At 43.4% G+C, this 12,705-nt stretch overlaps 1 protein-coding gene across 1 annotated transcript in view; it reads left to right on the forward strand.

Annotated features, from left to right (window-relative positions):
• The window catches only part of CDH18 (cadherin 18), a 2,230,955-nt gene that overhangs the window by 226,101 nt on the left and 1,992,149 nt on the right, over window positions 1-12,705 (forward strand). The window lies entirely within an intron of this gene.

The raw sequence follows: 12,705 nt of genomic DNA on the forward strand, positions 1-12,705 counted from the left end.
TTGCCAGTACCTCAGCCTTCAAATATTTTTTCTTATAGATTAATAGCAATGCTCATTCTCAAGTTCAGGTATTAGGTTTTTATCCTTTTAAAGTTATGTTATGTTATTTTATGTTATGATATAAATACTTATAGAGCACATGAATACCCATGGGTATCTTGGCGTTAGCTCTGTTGAACCAAACAAGCGACCTAATAGTTGGTGAAAAGCCACGTTTTCAATGCTTTCCAGAAGGTAATGAGGCTGGGCACGGCTTTGATGTGTAAAGGTAGTGAATTCCAGATTTTAGCGCTGCCTAATTTAAACTTTTACCCTTCCCAAGAAGGACGTTTGAAATTGTAAAGTCTGAGCACTTTTTCTCCCGTTGAGTGTACATCTCTAGATGGCTCACACCATCTGCAACTCTTTTTCAGGAAAGCTGGGCCAGTATCATGTAGTGCTTTATAGGCTGTACATAAGGACATAAACCTAATTCTTTGTCTGACTGGGAGCCACTGAAACTTATGAAAGAATCTGTAGACCGATTGATGTTTTGGAATGCCCAGCAACATTTGTGCAGCCATATTCTGCACGGTTTGGAGTTTGTTTAGATGCTGTTGTTGCTTATTGAGATAAAGATTATTAGTAGTCTAACTTTGAGAGCACAAATCAGGTGACCACAGTTTTCGGTGGACCTGAGGGTAAGAATAAAAGTATTTTTTTATAGTCCTCAGGATGTAAAATGAAGGTGATGTGAAGGAGTTAACTTGCTCTCCAAACGTAAGTTTGTTGTCCATGACAACTCCTAGGTTTTGCGTTTTCTTCACTGGAGAAGGTAGGGTTGCTTTTCCTTCTGGACCATGACAGGAACAATAAGAAATCACAGTTTCCAAACAGACGTACAGGATCTGAGACTGTTCTGTACTGTGAGCGTGAACTCATGTGCAAGGAGAGAACTGAAATATAGTACTTAAGTGTCAAGAAATTGTTAAAGTACAACCATTTAATACTTCCAACTTAGGATCTACTAATTCAATGTTTTGCTAAAATACAAGTGTAAACCACAGATCACATGTACAGTAATTGTAGGGAAGACTAACACATAGATTCATCATCGGCATGTTTTGCGAGTCTGTAATAGCGATTATTAAGGAATCGCTATTACAGACTCGCAAAACGGGATTCATGTAGAAATCGCAATATTTATTGCGATTCCTACAGCTTCCTTATTTGCGATTAGCTAATTGCTAATCGCAAATAAGGAATAACTCCCCATTCATTCCTATGGGCCTAAAGGCCCATAGGAATGAATGGGAAGACATATCAATGTGCGAATCGCTATTAGCGATTCGCATGTTGAGTTTGCGATTTCAAGGGTGCAGGGGTGTCCAAAGGACACCCTGTTGCACCCCTGAAATGATATTGAATACTGGTGTTACGCACACACATGTCCCAAGGACGTGTGTGTGTGTAACATACAACTTAGAAAAATGCACTTAAGTGCATTTTTCTAAGTTTCCGCTATTTACCACGAGGTTTGACTTCGCGGTAAATAGAGATTCCTTAAATGCAATTCCTTGCAAATTTGCGAATTCTATAATAGCGAATTTTGCATTTGGGATGATGAATCCCAAATGCAAAAATTGCGCTCGCAAAGGGCCAGATTCTCAGAATCAGTCCCTTGGCGAGCCGAATTTCCGTTGATGAATCTGGCCGATAGACTTTAATAATTTCAAGGTAACAAATTGAGTACCAAACTGAGGGATTCTAAACCTATTTGAGCCAGGTAACTAGATTGTCGCACCGTTTTGTCCATACAAGAATGAGATTAGGCCTCGTCCATCACTTGGTAGCAGTTCCTTGTGTAAAAAAGTATCCTGTTTCCCCATGCCCTTGTGATGAATGTACCAAACAAAGCACATTGCACTTTCTCCTTATATGTGATTTGTATCTGAACCTCCGTATTGCTTTTCTAAAACCCTTGTTTAAAAATATTGTACATTAACTAGGGACGCTGCTATGAGCTTGTTGTTTACAATGCAAGAGCCTGGTATTTGTTTTTATATAGCAACTTTCATTCTGAGATCAATTCATGCAAGGAAAAGTATGTGGTTTTAAGTTGTATAGTTATGACCTTATTCCATTCATTTAATGAATTGTACTGGTTTTTTAACATTGTTTTAAATGTGCTTTTATGGTTGTTTTATCTGAACCGAATAACGCTTATTGAATCTAATCGAATCGAGTACCAAGCAGGTAAAAACTACTGAAAACTTTTACACAGACATTATAAATAATAATTCTATTTGTAGAGCACAAATATATCACCCACCTAAGGGTTTCAGGGCGCTGGGGGCCTTCAGGTGATTAAGTGAGCTATTACCCAGAGTCACATGATGCTGAGCTTCCACTGGCGATTAAACCATGATCCGGAGGTAGCCGCTCTGGCCGTTGCGTCACACCTCTTTAATGACATGTTAGCTAGTGCTCTATAAATAGAAATAAAAAGTAGCATTCAAACAAATAAACTTTTTTTTATTTGAAAACGTTTTTATTGGAGTTTGTCAAATAAACATATTTTTAATTACGATTCAGACATGCCTGGTAAGTACATCTGCACATCCTTCGTACTAGTAAGATTTGAAGCACTGTAGGAGACTATGGCAAACAGATACATAGATATCACACTTTGGAGCGTGAAACATCCTTTAGGATGAATTTGCGGAGATTGCGTTTTGGGATCATGCTGTTTCTTGCTCCCTTCATTCCAGTTGGACCCCCCCATCCTGGCCCCCTGTTAGCTGGGCATGCCTAATCATTTCTGCTGTATGAGAACATGGGGAGAAATAACCAAAAATCCTTCGTTATGGCTCCTACGTTATCTCATACTTCGCAAATCCCCCGGGAGCATAAACAATCCTTGTCATAAAATAATGGATTAAAGGAACAAACTTGAGGCAATTTCATCTGTGTTTGTTCTCACAGCGAAGGCGTGAATATACATCAAACAGATTATCTACAGTCTGCAGCTATATCAGTGGATTGAAAACAGAGCATTATGGACTTGCATCCTTCACACTAACATTATTAAGCTGCATGTAGCCATGTTTTCATTGTATCTATTCGGATATGCATAACAGAAAACATGGTCATGCAGTGTCTAACTTTTCAAATCTGACTTCAGAGAGCTAGAAATGGAGATGTGTGATGCAGTGGCCAGAGCGGCTGTCACCGGGCAGAGGGGATCTTGGCTGGAAGCAGGTGGCATCTCAGCTCAGCATCACGTAACTCTGGGCAGTAGATGACAATCTCCCCGACGGCCCCCTTCACCTGGATACCCCTAGGGGTGATAAGTTTGTGCTTTGCAAGTGTGGAATCATTAGAGCTTAAGCTTGCTGGCAGGGTCACGTCCCGACACATATGCTTAAAGTGTTTTTTAGATCAGTCCTCTTCAACCATTTGGGTATGGGTCACTGTGAGAAGGTGGTTCTAACGATCTAAGCCGTCCTGATATTTTGCTTTTTGAGCATTTGAGTTTTGCGTTTTTACTGTGATAGAGCATCATAAGCTGTAACTCACCCATTGTAACCTCATTATAAAATGGACTGCATGTGGTTTCCACCTGTGTCTGCCTTGTCAGGGTAAGGGGCACAGGTCTATTTGGACACGGGGAACATCCTTTACAACGCAACTTTTACCACGCAGTGCCTTTACGACACAACTTTTACAATGCAAACCATTACAACGCATTGCCCTGGGGGGCGCTCTAGGATAGGGAATAGGTTTAATGTACTGTCCAACACCTTCCCTACTATCCACGGGGACTGAGTTGGAATAGTAAATTAAACTTTTCACTATCCAGCGCCCCAAAGCACTATGCGTTGTAAAGGCATGCGTTGTAAAAAACGCGTTTTAAAGGCATGCGTGGTAAAAGCATGCGTTGTAACATCATACATCCGCTGGGTACAGATACAACGATGCGGAAGGGATTATGCAGAGCTTGTTGGTGACATGGAATAGGCCTTATAATGTGGGGAGACACATGTACGGCATAGTCAGTGTGCTTTACTGTTTCACTGTAGGAACACTCCATTACACTCCTATGGAGAAGGGGACCACATGGGGTAGATTCAGTTACCCTGGGCCTACCAACTATAGACATGTTCTAAAGTACACTGTTAGTTGTGTGAAAAGAACCGTTATGCAATGTCCAAAGGCATATCTCTACTACTTATGAGTCATCCAGAAATGTCATATTCTTCTGAATCAGCTCAGAACTAGAGCCCCTGGCTGGTGTGGCCCTGCCAGGCTGGATAAATTACCTTCCTCCTCAAGCTCTAGCATCAGAGGCCTAGCCCTTCACTGCCAAGCATTCCCAAGTGCAGAGGTCTTCTCTCTAGGAAGGAGAGATGGTGTGAAGCTGCAGGATATCTATCAGCACTTGTCATCCGGTGTCAGGCACCAGACCTGCTCCAGGCCCAGGCCATGAAGTCAGCAAGTGTGGGAAGGTGACTTTTCAGAGACCATGTGGTATGAAACCCCGGGACCATGCCATCTTGAAGTATCCCACAGGCCTATGCAGGAAGGAGAGATCAGGGACAGAGAGATAATGTGCCACTTCAGGATAACGCAGAAGAGCATTCCTGCTGGCTCCCTCCATTTACTTTTAAAAGGTCTTCCACAGGAAGAGGAGCTCTCTCTGGGGTGTGGTATTGCTGAGGAAGACTGGTGCTGGAGACTGGTGCTATGGACACCTAGAAGGAGGAACCCCCTGTCTGCCCCAGGACCCTGGAATGGACATCTGAGGGAGTCAGGACCAGTGAAGGAAGGTATGGGGTTCTGAGCAGGGAGAGCAGAGGCCCAGAAGGAGAGCCAGGGAAGCCAGCTCCTTGCTAAGCTCACCCTGTTGGAGGCAAGGAGGGCAGTGCAAAGTGCTCTAGGTTGCTAGGGCTGGCCACCAGAAGCAAAAAGAGACTGAGTTCAGTGAAATCGGTTCACCGGGGGCTGAGATATGCCTCTCAGAAGGTAGGTGACCTTTGACTTTTTATCAGACCGATAACAAAGCACGGTGGGCTTGGCTGCCAGTCTCCGATGTGCCCCTGTGGTGGGTGAGGTCCAGAGGCCTGCCCCCCCAAGATGGTGGCATTGGGCAGACCATTGTGCCCCACGTGTAGGTGCCTATATGGCCCAGGATCCCATCCCTGGGCCCAGATGCAGTTAAGTCAGAGAGTGCCATTGTGGCTTCATGAAAAGGTTCCAGGGGCCCAGGAGCCCATCCCTGGGACAGGCAAAAATGAAGGTGGGGAGCACCGTAGCACCACTGTGAAGAGGTCTCAGGGACCCAGGACCCCATTCCTGGGCCCCGATGAAGAGGAAGTGAGGGAGCGTCATCACCCCCCCCCCATAAAGCTGGGTGGGGCCCGAGGACCTCTTCCCTGGGCACCGAGTGCCAGCAAAGAAGTTCAGTCACACTGCCTGCAGCCCTGTCCGATGGCTGCAGTGCCCACGTCTGCCCGCAGGAGTGCACAGGCCAGAATGAAGGGCCAGCTCCCGCAGGAGCATGCGAGGGTGCTGACCAGAGGGGGGGCAGTCGAGAGCAGCCGGGGTGGCCTCACCGAGCTGCTCTCCAACTTACTGGCACACGGGGTGCCTGGATGGGACCTGGCCCCTGAGGAAAAGTGAAGTTATGCAAGACCAACAGCCAAGCCCGAGCATCTGTCCCCGGAGCAGCAGGAGAGCCGCTGCTCAGATATGCACACTCTTGAGGGAACATGTAATAATGCCCTGCTGGGCATGGCATATTTTAAAGGAAAACCTGCTAGTTTTGAGCAAGTGGTGACCCCAGGAATGTGGGGGTCACCACTATTGAGATGCAAAGATGCAGGGGCAGCTGCAAGAGCAGTGCAGGCTCCCCCAGCACAGACTGGGAATATATCTAGTCTAAATTTCAGGTGACTTAAAGAGTCAAAGAGTGTTTTTAAGCCAGACCGATGCTGGAATTTTGTTCTTCTGCTGGGAGACCCGTTCTTCTAAGGACAAGGGTAATGACTATATGGAGAGTCACCTTCTAGGGATGGAAGGTGGTAAATGCACAGAGGTGCATATACGTAATGGGGGTACTTGTGGGGTTAGAGGTCACATGCAATTTGTGATGTAATAAGTGAATTGGAAATATGTTGCCAGCATCCTTGCCAGGTTGCCTGGTTGTAAATAAATAGCCACATGTTTTTAAAAATGATGGCGTCTGGGGCTGTGATTGAAGTGCATTGTCCATGTTGTCAGATATGATAATTAACCCTCATTCCATTTTATGCTTAGACATATATTCTTGCTACTGCATTTGTTGAACAAGCAGACTTTCAACCAATGGGATTCAAGTGTGTATACTGGATGATCAGTATGAGGTGCTCTCAGTAAGGGTTATATGTCACTTTGCCAGGTGTTCCCATTATAAATGTTTGTTGAAATAATGGGGTGGGCAGAAACAGGGGTGGTGCCAGTGGTAAGGGCCCTCACTCCATGTTATGGTCAACCTGTGGCAATTTGGACAAGAAGATGTTCATACATGTGATTGGTGGTACTAGACCCCCCGCCTGTGGGATGGGTGGGAATGTTTACGCAATGTCTAGAAGTATTTCCATCAGCTTATGCATATTTGAAAATAGATGCATAGTATTGAGTAGTGTGTGTAATACATGTACTCTTCCTTTTTATAAAGAAAAGAACAGACAGAACAATCAATTTCTGTGTACCTGTAAATGGTGATTACTAGCCCATACCACCTCCCTTGAGTTAGCCTTGGACTGCTCTGCACCGCTACCCTCTGAGAGTCAAGTGCTACAATGGGGTTTTGATCCCCAGTGAAGGACAAATGTAGACCCAATATTTAGGCAGGACTGTAAGAATAATGAAGTGGTGCACTCCCAAGACAATATTGTTTAAATAAGGAAGCTTGACCAGTGTCTTCTTTGCATCAATCTTTATTTGTGACAATCCATGCAATTTTTAAAACACATATCTGCCAACGTGTTTCGTTCAAAGATTGAACTTCATCAGGGCTGAAAAAGGTTAAAAACATAGCTGACATAAGTACACCAATCAGGGTCACATGGAATACATAATACACAGGGCAAAGGACACAAATCTGTACAACAAATAACACTGGCGATTATTTACATATGGGGTGTTTTGGCCTACATACACATGTAAAACATTAAATAACATATAAAACAAGTTAGAGGGTCAACACTGATAGAAAGCAAAACAAACCCCAACATTGTATCAGGCCAATATAGGGTTCATATTACACAAAGAACCACATTTTGAATAAGTCATGTAGTAATTGGTATTTTCACACCAAGGAAATGTCAATGCGTGCTCAGCGATGTTGTGTGCATAAAGGTATGATCTAAAATGCAATTTTATTTAATCAATGGACTCACTATCTCAGAGTCAGAGATTCCTGTGTGTTGTACGTACAAATCAGACAGTCGTGGTTCAGGTATGTGCTCACTCAAGGAGTGGGCAGGGGTTGGGAAATCTGTGGTGAGAATACCAAGTGTGAGGTGAAATGTATGAAAAACAGAAGACTGCAGCGCAACAGGTGGGACCAATGCGTATGTTTGTTCGGGCAAGGGTATGGATCTAAATAGAAATCTTTAATGACCACAAAACGAGTAGGCATAAAGTGGTCAGAAGGATGGAAGAGAGGGGGAGTGCCAGCGACGAGCAGGTGTTGTGTAAAATTTAGGTAGGCCTTACAACTAATGCCTCGTTTTACAACAGTCCCCTTTCACATGGGTCACATGTTATTATCCCTGTTGTATTTTGTATCATTGTGTTTCTGAGCACAGGATCACTTACAGCGTTTTATTTTTCAGTGGGGGGTCGAATCAGTTTCCGTCTCCAACCTTACAATGCAAAGTGAAACAAAACAGGAGCTGAGCAGTACGGTCTTAATAGCTGGCAAATAATAGGTGGCATTGAAAAGAGAAGTCATGCGGATGATGCCTTGTGCCCTCTCAACGTTCATCTTTAAAATACTTCATTTGTGAAGATAAATATGAAGCAGCTGAAATAAATAACACCACTGTATAATCCCAATCTAATGCATCATCATGAGTTTTCAAATCAACCCTGGCACGACTGCTTTCCGGAGAGTGTGTCTTAATGGCTACTCATATAAATGGAACACGATCCGGATGCTTGTGCCAGCAGGATGCTACAAATGAACACAGTGCCCTGGCAAAAGACATAAGAAGCATTTGTTTGCATCTTGAGTTCAGGTCCACTCACTGACGTTCACTTTTAAAAGCAAAAAAATAATTGGTGCTAATTTAGTATGTTGATATCATAAGTATTGCTTCAGATTTGACACAGTGCATTGTCATTTCACATTAAATTTTCTCATTTCAACACCCCACACACAGGGTGTGACTTTCAAAAAGACTGTGTCCAAAAATAATTAAATTTAGACTTGCACTTTACTTGCCATTGATATGAAATTTCCATCATGTACAAACTTGTTGTTTTAATGTGTATATTTCCTATTCTTCGCTATTTATTATGTATTACGTATTTTATGTATACTTTTATGGCCCTAGTGTCTGAAGCAAACTTACTTTGACTTCACTTGACTGCATGCTTGTGCAAAGGTTAGTGAGTACGAAGATTTCATATAAACGTTTGAAGCCATGTGGAAGCTTGATCCTGCCTCCATTTGTCCCTGTTCACAATTAACCCTTTCCTATTCCCTATCATGGAGACGGTGTTCTTGCCGACATAGGTTTTTAATTGTGCATCTGTGCCCCTCCATTTGTTTTTTCATGCACATGAGCACACTGAAAAAGGGCAAAAGAGTGCTTGTTAATGATATAAAGCACAATATAGGCTCTGGGGACATATCTCTGGGATCTTTGCAGCGGCGGCTCCTCCACTAAGGGGGACGAGCGCCGTCCCACTGCTCTCAGAGCAGTGCAACAAGGAAAATAAAATGAAAGTAATGCAATGAGATCATAATATTATTTCTCCATACTAGCTTAGATGCGGGGCTGGGCTCTCCAGAGCAGCCAGGTGAGCAATTCTAAGTAGGAATGATGGTTTGGCCGGCTGTAATGGGCCGGCCAAACAGTCATGCGCACATAGAATGTTCTCCACCCGGCTGCAATGCACAGCCTGGGTGGAGAACATGCGCAGGCTTCCAGACTCTGTCTGAGCGCCAAACCACGGTGCTCAGACCAATCACGACATTGCTTTCATGCTGTTGACAGCAGTCTCGTGATTGGCTAGAGGAGCCTGTGTGCTTCCTGCTTTGTCTGTCATAAGAAGAAGGACCAATAAGCACCAGCGGCAGTATCCAGGTAAGTGCATTTTTTGTATTCCTTCCCCCTCCCCCCAGCCCCGTTTGATAGCAGCCCCCACTGTCTTTGAGTCCAGTTATTCATTGTACCTGCCCGATGAGTTTCTTGGTTCTCCTTCTACCAGTAGCCTACAAGCTTGCTGGCTTCACAGCCCATTGATTCCTGCAGAGGAATTGCCCAACATTTTACTCAATGTTTTTTTAAGAATGCAATGGGCGCAACATGCAGAACATGCCAGTTATTTTCCTTGCAAGATTGGTTTCCTGGGAAAGGCTATCTTTCAATGTTATAACAGTGGAGGCAAAAGAAAGCACATTCTTAATTTTCTTGATGTGAGGTTAGGATTGACAGTGAAAAAGGCACCTAGTAAGTGATGTAAGTATTACAGACATTTGCGGACTTTCAGAGAGCATCTAGTATCGACCTTGAGGTACCGCACCCTTTCTGTTGATACCAAAGGGACCTCTTGCAATTACCTCCGTTACTGAAACATTTCTGCTCACTTCTGTGGTGCTTCTAGTAATGGCCTGAGTAACTGCACCCTTTCTGTTCATCTCTTGTAATGACCTCAAGAAAGACACATCTGCTGTCTTCAGAGGGACGTCAAGTAATGACCTTGAGGCACCCTTTCTGTTTAATTCAAAGATCCACATGTAATTACCTGAGGGACTGTAACAATTCTAATTACTTAAAAAGCTCTCTAGTAATGATCTGAGCTAAATCATCCTTTCAGAGAACCTCTTGTAGTAACCAGGGCAAGGCACACTTTCTACTCACTTCTACGGGACCTCTACTACCTACCTGAGATACTGCTTCCTTTCTGTTCACCTTGGAATGACGTCTAGTAAAGACTTGTTTAGCTGCACCGTTGTACTACTGGCAACATAATGAGGAATAAGTAGACAATGAAAAAAAGGTTTTGCTGGATAAGCATGTAATCAGCATAAACAAATCATTTACATCTGAAAATGGCATAATGAATATAAGGAAATGTGTTGTTTTGATTGATATGTTTTCAAATGAAGCTTGGCAGAATTAGTTAGTGATGGTGCAAATATAGTTATGTAATGAGGATTATTGAGTTACGGTGAAAATCTAAGTATGCACGAACTGAGTCTAATAGCAGGGCCTGTAACTCAGCATTGGTGTGTCTGCCACTGGTGGGCCAGTGCATGTAAGCATGGTGGGGCGGTGGGACGTGGCGGGGGGATGTCGACAGACGCCGAAGGGGGAGGGGGAGGGGAAGGGGAAGGGAAAGGGGAGTGGAGGAGAGGAGAGGGTCTTAATTTCCACGTAGTATGCTCAGTGTTGCTTATTACTATCTCTGCTTGTTTGCAAACTTACATCACTTCATAGCTATGATTTCACAAATCAGGAATACAAGGCATTTTGAGGAAAGCAGCATCTGAACTCAACACCTTGACTTTCACTTGCAGCCTAATCACCTTCCCAGTAACTACAGATATCTTCTACAATAGTACAGCAGCAGTATGTCCAGCAAAAAACAATTCACGAACCATTACTTGCAAACCCAATCTTCCTCATCGTTTCTCATTGTGAATGACAGAGACGTTTTAAGGTATGGACACCTTTGAAGGGCTTCTCTGGGAAAGTGACCTTTCTCTCGATTACACCTCTGTTTATTTCTTCTCATCAGCCAATCTCTATCTCGCTGCCTGTTTCTCTTTCTTTCTCTACTCATGAATTTTGGGACACTGGGCAAAAAATGTTTCCGCTTTTTCTTTTTGGGACCCCCATTTCTGAAATGTAAGCATATTTACACATTGTTTGGCATCATACATGCTTCAATTAGTCCAAATGGTATTCTAAACTTTGAAGTTGTTCCAAACAGGAAGGCTCCACTAGATAGGCTCACTTTTGTTAGTACATTTAGTGTCCTTTCCAACAAAATTCAAAAAACAGTACGTAGGCACTGGAGCATTCTAAATGTAGCACAAGCCAGTATCCCCTTACCTCTGTTTTCTTTTAAAAAAGCACCGAGCCTACATGACAGTTTGCTACATACAAGACAGAGAGCACAAATAGCGGACAGTACCAACACACTTTGGAATCTCCCCCCAGTTCAGGGCCATTACCCCTGTGGATCTTGTAATGCTTGCCCTCAGACCTATAAAACAGACAAAGTGGATCTTGGGATAGGAAAACCTGGCTCTCAATAAACACACAAACTGTAATACAGAGAGAGTTATCTACATGATAACATGCTCCGGTTTACTAAGGTACATTGGTCACACAACCCGCAAGATAAAGCTGAGGATTAGTGAACACAAGAGCACCATTCGGTGTCATAAACAGTCCACCCGCTTGACCAATCACTTCTTGTTTTTGAAACATAAAACTGAAGACATGAGGTGGGTGATTCTGGAACACTCCTTTATTCCAGCTCACATTAGCGATGTCTCCAGATTCCTATTTGTAAAAGAGCAAAAATTGATTTTTAGATTGAAAAGCGATAGAAAAGGCTTGAACGACGATATTCCTTGGGTATCATTGTAGTAGAATGTACTTAGATGTTCTCCTAAGTTGTTATCCATCATGGATCATATTACAGTCGTTGTTGAAATTTCTTTGGCTGTGTATGGATATGTTGTTTAGCCATTATTATGTGACAAAGCAATAAATGAAAAACGAGCTGTGATCCTTTCTACCTTTGTTCCCACACAGGATAATGAGGTTGCCCTGTACCTTGTATACCAACACAGGACGCCTACACTGTCTTAAATCCTCCCACTGTCCAAGACTTCATAATACTCAGTCCTGTTATTTGAGTTTTTGACAAGCTGCAACTGGGGATTACTTTTCTTGAATAAACTGTTGCTATATATTTCGTATATGCTAGTGGATAACTAGATTTAACATCAGCAACAGTTCTAAGCCTGAGTTCTGCTTCAATAGCGCATGCGCTACGCAGCAGACACTCGCATTTTGCGTAGTGTCACTGCGTGTTAGTATGTCTCGGGTTTCAATTATGATAAAGACCCGCCCGTTGACTGGACCTCCTGCTTCTTTGTTAGAGCACATGTGCTGTCCATCTAAGCGACACAGCGCATGTGTGGTAGAATAGCAGCCTCATACGGGCCTTAAACTATAAAAAAGATCCGCCCGATGTCAAAATATTCTGCCTTTTTGAAAGAGCACATGCGCTGTTTGCACAAGAGACATAGCGCATGTGCTAAAGATTAGCAAGTTTATACAACGAATCTGCACCAGGGGCATAACGCAAGCAATCGCTAAACCAATTAGGCACTAATTTAGGGCCAATTGACCAATCTAGCTATGTATAAATACTGTGAGAATGTGCCTTACCGTCACCTCCACTTCCTCTCGGATGTCAGAGAGGGGTACC

The sequence above is a fragment of the Lissotriton vulgaris genome, chromosome 4_1, assembly GCF_964263255.1.
Source record: "Lissotriton vulgaris chromosome 4_1, aLisVul1.2, whole genome shotgun sequence".
NCBI classification, from domain to species: Eukaryota; Metazoa; Chordata; class Amphibia; order Caudata; family Salamandridae; genus Lissotriton; species Lissotriton vulgaris.